We start from the raw sequence: 12,500 nt of genomic DNA on the forward strand, positions 1-12,500 counted from the left end.
CTTGACTCTGGTGTTGTGATAGTGTAGTAACAAGTATATATGTGTAGTATTGTCCAGTACTTGACTCTGGTGTTGTGATAGTGTAGTAACAAGTATATATGTGTAGTATTGTCCAGTACTTGACTCTGGTGTTGTGATAGTGTAGTAACAAGTATATATGTGTAGTATTGTCCAGTACTTGACTCTGGTGTTGTGATAGTGTAGTAACAAGTATATATGTGTAGTATTGTCCAGTACTTGACTCTGGTGTTGTGATAGTGTAGTAACAAGTATATATGTGTAGTATTGTCCAGTACTTGACTCTGGTGTTGTGATAGTGTAGTAACAAGTATATATGTGTAGTATTGTCCAGTACTTGACTCTAGTGTTGTGATAGTGTAGTAACAAGTATAGATGTGTAGTATTGTCCAGTACTTGACTCTGGTGTTGTGATAGTGTAGTAACAAGTATATATCAGTAGTATTGTCCAGTACTTTATTTGTTTTCAAACCAAAATATGACACTGATACACAACGACAGTTTGTCATGAAACCTCCTCCTTCTTCCTCGCTGTCCTCACGTGAATCTTTTAAACACTTTCTTCTTGAACGACTTCAGAAGTTTTAAAGAATCGTTTTCTTCCGATGAAAGTTATTCTAACAAGTCGAGTTTTTTTTTTTACAGGCGTGAAGAAAAGCTCAGTTTGATTCCCTGCCTCGAACCTTTGAGCACCGAAGGTTCAGCTGCTCTTTCATCGACGCTCTCAGAGTAAAGAGAACGACTAGAAAAGGCGAAAGTCAAACCACGGCAACTGATTCAGGAGCAGCTGAAAAGAATCTTGATGTTTGAACGAGTTTCAACTTTGATTCAATGGTTGACGCTGGGTTGTCGTGGCAACAGTGATTGACACGACAGACTGTGAACGTGTTGATCCAGTTCTGACAACATTATCATGTTTTAAACATTTTTCAACTATAATCAAACAATTTTCAACTATAATCAAACAATTTTCAACTATAATCAAACATTTTTTAACTATAATCAACAATTTTCAACTATAATCAAACATTTTTTAACTATAATCAACAATTTTCAACTATAATCAAACATTTTTTAACTATAATCAACAATTTTCAACTATAATCAAACAATTTTCAACTATAATCAAACAATTTTCAACTATAATCAAACAATTTTCAACTATAATCAAACATTTTTTAACTATAATCAACAATTTTCAACTATAATCAAACATTTTTTAACTATAATCAACAATTTTCAACTATAATCAAACATTTTTTAACTATAATCAACAATTTTCAACTATAATCAAACAATTTTCAACTATAATCAAACAATTTTCAACTATAATCAAACAATTTTCAACTATAATCAAGCAATTTTCAACTATAATCAAACAATTTTCAACTATAATCAAACAATTTTCAACTATAATCAAACAATTTTCAACTATAATCAAACAATTTTCAACTATAATCAAACAATTTTCAACTATAATCAAACAATTTTCAACTATAATCAAACAATTTTCAACTATAATCAAACAATTTTCAACTTTAATCAAACAATTTTCAACTATAATCAAACAATTTTCAACTATAATCAAACAATTTTCAACTTTAATCAAACAATTTTCAACTATAATCAAACAATTTTCAACTATAATCAAACAATTTTCAACTATAATCAAACAATTTTCAACTATAATCAACAATTTTCAACTATAATCAAACAATTTTCAACTATAATCAAACAATTTTCAACTATAATTAAACAATTTTCAACTATAATCAAACAATTTTCAACTATAATCAAACAATTTTCAACTATAATCAAACAATTTTCAACTATAATCAACAATTTTCAACTATAATCAAACAATTTTCAACTATAATCAAACAATTTTCAACTATAATTAAACAATTTTCAACTATAATCAAACAATTTTCAACTATAATCAAACAATTTTCAACTATAATCAAACAATTTTCAACTTTAATCAAACAATTTTCAACTTTAATCAAACAATTATCATCTATAATCAAACAATTTTCAACTTTAATCAAACAATTTTCAACTATAATCAAACAATTTTCAACTATAATGTTGTTGTGATTAAATAGAGGTTTGTCACCGTGTGTCATTGATCCCAGAAGTCTCCACCTCCAAGGGACTCGTTGTATAAACAAAGCGTGATTACAGCTGGAGGAGGAGTGAAGCCATTATTACATCATAATGGACTCTCGTAACCTCTCGTTCGTCCAGATTTCAGAGCAACTTTATAAAGTACTAAAGTGTAAAACATGGTCATGATGAGAAGTTACTGCGTCTTGAAGAACATTCACTTCACTGAGTTGATGTTTAAAACTTGAACTCATTATGTTTCTGCAGCAACAGGTTCTTGTCAATCACTGTGATGTCATGATTGATGTTTAAAACTTGAACTCATGTTTCTGCAGCAACAGGTTCTTGTCAATCACTGTGATGTCATGATTGATGTTTAAAACTTGAACTCATTATGTTTCTGCAGCAACAGGTTCTTGTCAATCACTGTGATGTCATGATTGATGTTTAAAACTTGAACTCATTATGTTTCTGCAGCAACAGGTTCTTGTCAATCACTGTGATGTCATGATTGATGTTTAAAACTTGAACTCATGTTTCTGCAGCAACAGGTTCTTGTCAATCACTGTGATGTCATGATTGATGTTTAAAACTTGAACTCATGTTTCTGCAGCAACAGGTTCTTGTCAATCACTGTGATGTCATGATTGATGTTTAAAACTTGAACTCATTATGTTTCTGCAGCAACAGGTTCTTGTCAATCACTGTGATGTCATGATTGATGTTTAAAACTTGAACTCATTATGTTTCTGCAGCAACAGGTTCTTGTCAATCACTGTGATGTCATGATTCGCGACAGAACCTCGAGCAGGCGGTGAAACAACGAAGAGAAACATTTACACAAAAGCATCAGTTTCGAGCAGGACTCGGTGGAAAAACTACTACACAAACATGTACACAAACATGAAGTGTTTATCAATGAGACGTCGTGTGTGTTTTGATTGACACGTCCCACATTTATCAATATGTCAAAATCAATATTGACTTTATCCTGTGATGTGTGTATTCAAGGATGTTGTGTATAAACTTAACTCATGGTACACAAAGACACACACACCTACACAAATTTACACAGACACACAAACACACTCTCTCACACACACACACACAGACACACACACATTCTCTCTCACACACACACACCTACACACACGCACACAGACGCACACAAAGACTGACATACACACACACACACACTCACACACAGACACACAGACCTACACACACACTCACACAGACACACAAAGACAGACATACACACAAACACACACAGACACACACATACACTCACACACAGACACACACACCTACACACACACTCACACACAGACACACACACCTACACACACACGCACACACACACGCACACACACTCACACAAAGACAGACATACACACACACACACACACACAGACACATACACATTCACAAACACACACACACACAAACCTACCCCTATACACACACGCACATAGACAAACACACACACACACACACACACCGCAAACACACTCACATAGTGAGTGTTTGTTCTTGCAACAAACTTTCATCACAACTCTGAGTTTACATGACGTGAAATATGATCCATTGGTTCAGTTTTACAAACACAACATGTGCAGACGAACACAATGATGACAAGGTTCGATTCAGGACAGTGTGTCGAGAACAGATTCAATGATCACATGTGCAGACGAACACAAGGATGACAAGGTTCGATTCAGGACAGTGTGTCGAGAACAGATTCACTGATCACATGTGCAGACGAACACAAGGATGACAAGGTTCGATTCAGGACAGTGTGTTGAGAACAGATTCACTGATCACATGTGCAGACGAACACAATGATGACAAGGTTCGATTCAGGACAGTGTGTCGAGAACAGATTCACTGATCACATGTGCAGACGAACACAAGGATGACAAGGTTCGATTCAGGACAGTGTGTCGAGAACAGATTCACTGATCACATGTGCAGACGAACACAAGGATGACAAGGTTCGATTCAGGACAGTGTGTCGAGAACAGATTCACTGATCACATGTGCAGACGAACACAAGGATGACAAGGTTCGATTCAGGACAGTGTGTCGAGAACAGATTCACTGATCACATGTGCAGACGAACACAAGGATGACAAGGTTCGATTCAGGACAGTGTGTCGAGAACAGATTCACTGATCACATGTGCAGACGAACACAATGATGACAAGGTTCGATTCAGGACAGTGTGTCGAGAACAGATTCACTGATCACATGTGCAGACGAACACAAGGATGACAAGGTTCGATTCAGGACAGTGTGTCGAGAACAGATTCACTGATCACATGTGCAGACGAACACAAGGATGACAAGGTTCGATTCAGGACAGTGTGTCGAGAACAGATTCACTGATCACATGTGCAGACGAACACAAGGATGACAAGGTTCGATTCAGGACAGTGTGTCGAGAACAGATTCACTGATCACATGTGCAGACGAACACAAGGATGACAAGGGTTGATTCAGGACAGTGTGTCGAGAACAGATTCAATGATCACATGTGCAGATGAACACAATGATGACAAGGGTTGATTCAGGACAGTGTGTCGAGAACAGATTCACTGATCACATGTGCAGACGAACACAATGATGACAAGGGTTGATTCAGGACAGTGTGTTGAGAACAGATTCACTGATCACATGTGCAGACGAACACAAGGATGACAAGGTTCGATTCAGGACAGTGTGTCGAGAACAGATTCACGGATCACATGTGCAGACGAACACAAGGATGACAAGGGTTGATTCAGGACAGTGTGTCGAGAACAGATTCACTGATCACATGTGCAGACGAACACAAGGATGACAAGGTTCGATTCAGGACAGTGTGTCGAGAACAGATTCAATGATCACATGTGCAGACGAACACAATGATGACAAGGGTTGATTCAGGACAGTGTGTCGAGAACAGATTCAATGATCACATGTGCAGATGAACACAATGATGACAAGGGTTGATTCAGGACAGTGTGTTGAGAACAGATTCAATGATCACATGTGCAGACGAACACAATGATGACAAGGGTTGATTCAGGACAGTGTGTCGAGAACAGATTCAATGATCACATGTGCAGATGAACACAATGATGACAAGGGTTGATTCAGGACAGTGTGTCGAGAACAGATTCAATGATCACATGTGCAGACGAACACAATGATGACAAGGTTCGATTCAGGACAGTGTGTCGAGAACAGATTCAATGATCACATGTGCAGACGAACACAAGGATGACAAGGTTCGATTCAGGACAGTGTGTCGAGAACAGATTCACTGATCACATGTGCAGACGAACACAAGGATGACAAGGTTCGATTCAGGACAGTGTGTTGAGAACAGATTCACTGATCACATGTGCAGACGAACACAATGATGACAAGGTTCGATTCAGGACAGTGTGTCGAGAACAGATTCACTGATCACATGTGCAGACGAACACAAGGATGACAAGGTTCGATTCAGGACAGTGTGTCGAGAACAGATTCACTGATCACATGTGCAGACGAACACAAGGATGACAAGGTTCGATTCAGGACAGTGTGTCGAGAACAGATTCACTGATCACATGTGCAGACGAACACAAGGATGACAAGGTTCGATTCAGGACAGTGTGTCGAGAACAGATTCACTGATCACATGTGCAGACGAACACAAGGATGACAAGGTTCGATTCAGGACAGTGTGTCGAGAACAGATTCACTGATCACATGTGCAGACGAACACAATGATGACAAGGTTCGATTCAGGACAGTGTGTCGAGAACAGATTCACTGATCACATGTGCAGACGAACACAAGGATGACAAGGTTCGATTCAGGACAGTGTGTCGAGAACAGATTCACTGATCACATGTGCAGACGAACACAAGGATGACAAGGTTCGATTCAGGACAGTGTGTCGAGAACAGATTCACTGATCACATGTGCAGACGAACACAAGGATGACAAGGTTCGATTCAGGACAGTGTGTCGAGAACAGATTCACTGATCACATGTGCAGACGAACACAAGGATGACAAGGGTTGATTCAGGACAGTGTGTCGAGAACAGATTCAATGATCACATGTGCAGATGAACACAATGATGACAAGGGTTGATTCAGGACAGTGTGTCGAGAACAGATTCACTGATCACATGTGCAGACGAACACAATGATGACAAGGGTTGATTCAGGACAGTGTGTTGAGAACAGATTCACTGATCACATGTGCAGACGAACACAAGGATGACAAGGTTCGATTCAGGACAGTGTGTCGAGAACAGATTCACGGATCACATGTGCAGACGAACACAAGGATGACAAGGGTTGATTCAGGACAGTGTGTCGAGAACAGATTCACTGATCACATGTGCAGACGAACACAAGGATGACAAGGTTCGATTCAGGACAGTGTGTCGAGAACAGATTCAATGATCACATGTGCAGACGAACACAATGATGACAAGGGTTGATTCAGGACAGTGTGTCGAGAACAGATTCAATGATCACATGTGCAGATGAACACAATGATGACAAGGGTTGATTCAGGACAGTGTGTTGAGAACAGATTCAATGATCACATGTGCAGATGAACACAATGATGACAAGGTTCGATTCAGGACAGTGTGTTGAGAACAGATTCAATGATCACATGTGCAGACGAACACAAGGATGACAAGGTTCGATTCAGGACAGTGTGTTGAGAACAGATTCAATGATCACATGTGCAGACGAACACAAGGATGACAAGGTTCGATTCAGGACAGTGTGTCGAGAAGAGATTCACTGATCACATGTGCAGACGAACACAATGATGACAAGGGTTGATTCAGGTCAGTGTGTCGAGAACAGATTCAATGATCACATGTGCAGACGAACACAAGGATGACAAGGTTCGATTCAGGACAGTGTGTCGAGAACAGATTCACTGATCACATGTGCAGACGAACACAATGATGACAAGGTTCGATTCAGGACAGTGTGTCGAGAACAGATTCACTGATCACAGAGGAACATTCCTTCTCTCAAGGACGACTCCTTCTCTCAGTCCAGGAGAAACTCTTGTCGTGTGAGTCTGTGGTCTCAGGTGAAGGTAGATCCACTTCTGTTTGTCTTTTAGCTCAGCTCTCTTTCCACTAACACACACCATCGCCTGCACAACTGTTGACTCCACTGTAGATCTGACGCTTCATTCTCCCCTCACTCGTGAACACGAGAAACAAACATCACAGCTATTTACAAGTGTCTTTTTGAGCATTTGAAAAGTGCTTGAATAGATGAGCTCGACCACCGGGTGGCAGTAGAGTTCTGGAACAACACGTCAACAACTTTATATCATGTTTATAGAGACTTTTTGGTACTTTATTCTGAAATACATTTGCCTTCAGTTCATCCAAGTACACACGACCAGTCGTTCATTACAACTGTAGTTCATCGGCGTCATCACTGCGTCAACACCTACTCCCATGATGCTTTGCAGCCCAACCAACCAATCCGAGTCCGTCATTTCAAACTAAAGTCACGGAAGTATTTTTTTTTTAAATGTTGGTTTATTTGAATTTTTCATGTTGAGTTTGTGTGATAATTATATGAAGTTAGTTCAGTGTGTGAATAATACATCGAATTATGTCTTAATTCATAGTATTACAGGAAAATATGCAAATACAAATATCTGCAAAATTGCAAAATTTTACAAATTCAACTAAAACCAACTTTGTTTATTTCCAATGAAGTTTTAGTTCGAAGGTCGACGGAATATTTTGTTGTTTTTTGATCTGAACCGACATGTGAATTTCAATGAACACATTATTTGATGAAAGTCTTGAAATTATAAACAAAATTTCACAAAAGACAAATAGTACCTCAAAAACAAAAGAAAATACAAAACTGAGATAAAAAAAAAACTTTTCATTTTAAATGTCAGTTGTTGTTTTTTATTAAATAAAAGTTCTCTTGAAAAAGATAAATTATTTCGCTCAAATGCCTGAAGAAAACTCAGCAGGTTTGTTGAACCACTGAGGCTTCTGGGTAATGTAGTATTTATGAACAGAGTAAAAAGGATGAACTTTAAAATAATGAAACACATTTTTTAGTTATGTTCTTGAATAGAATCTACCAAGTCTTTGATTTATGTCAAAAAAAGTTAATGATATATATGTGTTAATATGCAAATTTAAATTGTTATCGATAAACTAGATACTTCATCAAGTCAAAGGAACTACAACATGAACTACATCTTCTTCACCAGTGAAGTCAAAGGAACTACAACATGAACTACATCTTCTTCACCAGTGAAGTCAAAGGAACTACAACATGAACTACATCTTCTTCACCAGTGAAGTCAAAGGAACTACAACATGAACTACAGTGAAGTCAAAGGAACTACAACATGAACTACATCTTCTTCACCAGTGAAGTCAAAGGAACTACAACATGAACTACAGTGAAGTCAAAGGAACTACAACATGAACTACATCTTCTTCACCAGTGAAGTCAAAGGAACTACAACATGAACTACATCTTCTTCACCAGTGAAGTCAAAGGAACTACAACATGAACTACAGTGAAGTCAACGGAACTACAACATAAACTACATCTTCTTCACCAGTGAAGTCAAAGGAACTACAACATGAACTACAGTGAAGTCAAAGGAACTACAACATAAACTACAGTGAAGTCAAAGGAACTACAACATAAACTACATCTTCTTCACCAGTGAAGTCAAAGGAACTACAACATGAACTACAGTGAAGTCAAAGAACTACAACATAAACTACGTCTTCTTCACCAGTGAAGTCAAAGGAACTACAACATGAACTACAGTGAAGTCAAAGGAACTACAACATAAACTACATCTTCTTCACCAGTGAAGACAAAGGAACTACAACATGAACTACAGTGAAGTCAAAGGAACTACAACATGAACTACAGTGAAGTCCAAGGAACTACTACATGAACTACAGTGAAGTCAAAGGAACTACAACATGAACTACAGTGAAGTCAAAGGAACTACAACATGAACTACAGTGAAGTCAAAGGAACTACAACATGAACTACAGTGAAGTCAAAGGAACTACAACATGAACTACATCTTCTTCACCAGTGAAGTCAAAGGAACTACAACATGAACTACAGTGAAGTCCAAGGAACTACAACAGTAACTACATCTTCTTCACCAGTGAAGTCAAAGGAACTACAACATGAACTACAGTGAAGTCAAAGGAACTACAACATGAACTGCAGTGAAGTCAAAGGAACTACAACATGAACTACATCTTCTTCACCAGTGAAGTCAAAAGAACTACAACATGAACTACAGTGAAGTCCAAGGAACTACAACAGTAACTACATCTTCTTCACCAGTGAAGTCAAAGGAACTACAACATGAACTACAGTGAAGTCAAAGGAACTACAACATGAACTACAGTGAAGTCAAAGGAACTACAACATGAACTACAGTGAAGTCAAAGGAACTACAACATGAACTGCAGTGAAGTCAAAGGAACTACAACATGAACTACATCTTCTTCACCAGTGAAGTCAAAAGAACTACAACATGAACTACAGTGAAGTCCAAGGAACTACAACAGTAACTACATCTTCTTCACCAGTGAAGTCAAAGGAACTACAACATGAACTACAGTGAAGTCAAAGGAACTACAACATGAACTACAGTGAAGTCAAAGGAACTACAACATGAACTACAGTGAAGTCAAAGGAACTACAACATGAACTACAGTGAAGTCAAAGGAACTACAACATGAACTACAGTGAAGTCCAAGGAACTACTACATGAACTACAGTGAAGTCAAAGGAACTACAACATGAACTACAGTGAAGTCAAATGAACTACAACATGAACTACAGTGAAGTCAAAGGAACTACTACATGAACTACAGTGAAGTCAAAGGAACTACAACATGAACTACAGTGAAGTCCAAGGAACTACAACATGAACTACAGTGAAGTCCAAGGAACTCCTACATGAACTACAGTGAAGTCAAAGGAACTACAACATGAACTACAGTGAAGTCAAAGGAACTACAACATGAACTACATCTTCTTCACCAGTGAAGTCAAAGGAACTACAACATGAACTACAGTGAAGTCAAAGGAACTACAACATGAACTACAGTGAAGTCCAAGGAACTACAACATGAACTACATCTTCTTCACCAGTGAAGTCAAAGGAACTACAACATGAACTACAGTGAAGTCAAAGGAACTACAACATGAACTACATCTTCTTCACCAGTGAAGTCAAAGGAACTACAACATGAACTACAGTGAAGTCCAAGGAACTACAACATGAACTACATCTTCTTCACCAGTGAAGTCAAAGGAACTACAACATGAACTACAGTGAAGTCAAAGGAACTACAACATGAACTACAGTGAAGTCAAAGGAACTACAACATGAACTACAGTGAAGTCAAAGGAACTACAACATGAACTACAGTGAAGTCCAAGGAACTACAACATGAACTACAGTGAAGTCAAAGGAACTACAACATGAACTACAGTGAAGTCCAAGGAACTACAACATGAACTACATCTTCTTCACCAGTGAAGTCAAAGGAACTACAACATGGACTACAGTGAAGTCAAAGGAACTACAACATGAACTACAGTGAAGTCAAAGGAACTACAACATGAACTACAGTGAAGTCAAAGATACTACAACATGAACTACAGTGAAGTCAAAGGAACTACAACATGAACTACAGTGAAGTCAAAGGAACTACAACATGAACTACAGTGAAGTCCAAGGAACTACAACATGAACTACATCTTCTTCACCAGTGAAGTCAAAGGAACTACAACATGAACTACAGTGAAGTCAAAGGAACTACAACATGAACTACAGTGAAGTCAAAGGAACTACAACATGAACTACAGTGAAGTCAAAGGAACTACAACATGAACTACAGTGAAGTCCAAGGAACTACAACATGAACTACATCTTCTTCACCAGTGAAGTCAAAGGAACTACAACATGAACTACAATGAAGTCAAAGGAACTACAACATGAACTACAGTGAAGTCAAAGGAACTACAACATGAACTACAGTGAAGTCAAAGGAACTACAACATGAACTACAGTGAAGTCAAAGGAACTACAACATGAACTACAGTGAAGTCAAAGGAACTACAAAATGAACTACAGTGAAGTCAAAGGAACTACAACATGAACTACAGTGAAGTCCAAGGAACTACAACATGAACTACATCTTCTTCACCAGTGAAGTCAAAGGAACTACAACATGAACTACAGTGAAGTCAAATAACTACAACATGAACTACAGTGAAGTCCAAGGAACTACAACATGAACTACAGTGAAGTCAAAGGAACTACTACATGAACTACAGTGAAGTCAAAGGAACTACAACATGAACTACAGTGAAGTCAAAGAACTACAACATGAACTACAGTGAAGTCCAAGGAACTACTACATGAACTACAGTGAAGTCAAAGGAACTACTATATGAACTACAGTGAAGTCAAAGGAACTACAACATGAACTACAGTGAAGTCAAAGGAACTACAACATGAACTACAGTGAAGTCAAAGGAACTACAACATGAACTACAGTGAAGTCAAAGGAACTACAACATGAACTACAGTGAAGTCAAAGGAACTACTACATGAACTACAGTGAAGTCAAAGGAACTACAACATGAACTACAGTGAAGTCAAAGGAACTACAACATGAACTACAGTGAAGTCAAAGGAACTACAAAATGAACTACAGTGAAGTCAAAGGAACTACAACATGAACTACAGTGAAGTCCAAGGAACTACAACATGAACTACATCTTCTTCACCAGTGAAGTCAAAGGAACTACAACATGAACTACAGTGAAGTCAAATAACTACAACATGAACTACAGTGAAGTCCAAGGAACTACAACATGAACTACAGTGAAGTCAAAGGAACTACTACATGAACTACAGTGAAGTCAAAGGAACTACAACATGAACTACAGTGAAGTCAAAGAACTACAACATGAACTACAGTGAAGTCCAAGGAACTACTACATGAACTACAGTGAAGTCAAAGGAACTACTATATGAACTACAGTGAAGTCAAAGGAACTACAACATGAACTACAGTGAAGTCAAAGGAACTACAACATGAACTACAGTGAAGTCAAAGGAACTACAACATGAACTACAGTGAAGTCAAAGGAACTACAACATGAACTACAGTGAAGTCAAAGGAACTACTACATGAACTACAGTGAAGTCAAAGGAACTACAACATGAACTACAGTGAAGTCAAAGGAACTACTACATGAACTACAGTGAAGTCAAAGGAACTACAACATGAACTACAGTGAAGTCAAAGGAACTACAACATGA

The sequence above is a fragment of the Callionymus lyra genome, chromosome 3 (assembly GCF_982586985.1).
Source record: "Callionymus lyra chromosome 3, fCalLyr1.hap1.1, whole genome shotgun sequence".
Classification (NCBI taxonomy): domain Eukaryota; kingdom Metazoa; phylum Chordata; class Actinopteri; order Syngnathiformes; family Callionymidae; genus Callionymus; species Callionymus lyra.